Raw genomic sequence first — 1,962 nt, 5'->3', positions numbered from 1 at the left:
CACACACACACACACACACACACACACATGCACTCATACACATGCGTGTAGACGCTAACATACACACGCACACTACACACCCACACCCACACACAAACACAGACACATACCCACCCACACACAAACACATAATATACATACATCCCTCCCCCCTGCCCCACACAAAATGTAGGCAAGAATATAAATTTACATAAATATGGTATTGTTAAATGTTTATGACGGCGTTTGTCAACATTTGACCTTTGACTAGCCAGTGTCCACTGCTGCCACGTTCAAGAGGTTAAGATTTTCATATTGCTCACCTACATGTCGTGTTACCAAGCCATCAGCTAAATAACACAGGTCACTAACCAGGTGAGCCCCCACTGCCCACCAAAAGTATCAAATTTAAATGATAATCCACTTGTGAAAAATGTTGAATCCCCCTTGTGACCCTGACCTTAACCTTGACCTTGACCTTGACCATCATTAATAATTTATTCATAGAGTTACCAGCCATCCATGTCCAAGTGCTGTTTGAATGTCTTTGTCCTGTCTGTGGATGAATCAATTTTTTTTTCTTTCCAATTTGGTTCCTCTTCAATGCAGGTTGAATCCCCCCCTGACCATCAATAATGTATTTATAGACTGAAGATTTGCCAGTCATCCATGTCCAGGTGCTGTTTTTTAGCCTGGTTGAATCCCCCTGAACACAAGCTATGCTCCAATCTAATAATATGTAGACTTCCGGAAACACATTATAGTTTTCATACCTCAATTTTTTTTTTCTTAATGAAAACATAAATTTCGATCTTTCTCTATTTTCTAGCACTTAAAAAAAAATTAAATACTAGAATTTTGCAATGGAACTTGGTACTGTGATTTTTTCAAGCGAGTTTTTGGAGTTTGTAGTCATTACTTTTCTCTGGTTACCAAAAACACGGCAAAAGTTAACTTTCTTCCTCCTCAGATGTTAAATAAGGCAATCATCGTATCACGATGGACGAACTGTATAACAGCTACTGTTTAAAGAGATGAGAAGACATACAAACATATAAATGGTCGCTTTTTAAAGATAATGGGGCTATCCCGTAAACAGCTGTTTTGAGAAAATCGAAGGTAAAGTTTTTGCCCCTTGTTCAGTTTCCATAAAAGTCAAGAAGAGTTTTCTCCATAACCAAACAAATATACACACAAAGGAAACTAAACGTCTCCTATAGGTAGGGCAATATCCACTTCTGGTAAAGGTCAAGATTTCTGGATACCCCAAATCTGGGGTTAACCCGCTTGTCCTTAAAAGCGACCAATTAATTCTAATATGGATAAGAAATCCCTACTAGGGCATCCTTTAACGAATTCTATTCATGTCATGGGCGACGAGAGCATCTGAAACCTTGATTGCTCTTCTAATTTTGCAAAACACAGACAACATAGAAACGACTTCTTTTAGCGGAGCGATACCTTTTACCCACTCCAATTTCTAATGTTGTCTTTTAACAGCAATCAAAACCGTTGAAACATCTGATTCTTCAGTTCCCCCAAAACATTTTCATATAATTATTGTATAAGGGCTTGATATAAAACGTGCAGTATCGTTAAATACAATAAAGCTATTGCACTGTCCCAAACTATTGAAACGGTCCGGAAAATAAAGGGTCTAAATTGCATTGTGCTAAAAATAGACTTCTTAGTGTGAACAGCTCTGTGGACGACACACATGGGGTAAGATTACAGTACACAGCGTTTAAATAAAGTGACTGGATGGGTTTAAATCAGAAAAATACGGTCGCTTTTAAGCACAAGGGGGCTATCCCGGAAAATGCTGTTTTGAGAAAATCGAAGGTAATGTTTTTACCCCTTGTTCAGTTTCTGTAAAAGACAAGGAGATTTCTCTCTGTAACCAAACAAATATACACACCAATGGAACCAAACTTCTCATATAGGTAGGGCAGTGCCCACTTTTGGTGTAAGTCAAGATTTCTG

This window comes from Aplysia californica, unplaced genomic scaffold (assembly GCF_000002075.1).
Source record: "Aplysia californica isolate F4 #8 unplaced genomic scaffold, AplCal3.0 scaffold01221, whole genome shotgun sequence".
NCBI classification, from domain to species: domain Eukaryota; kingdom Metazoa; phylum Mollusca; class Gastropoda; order Aplysiida; family Aplysiidae; genus Aplysia; species Aplysia californica.
Note: the sequence above shows the minus strand (reverse complement) of the source record.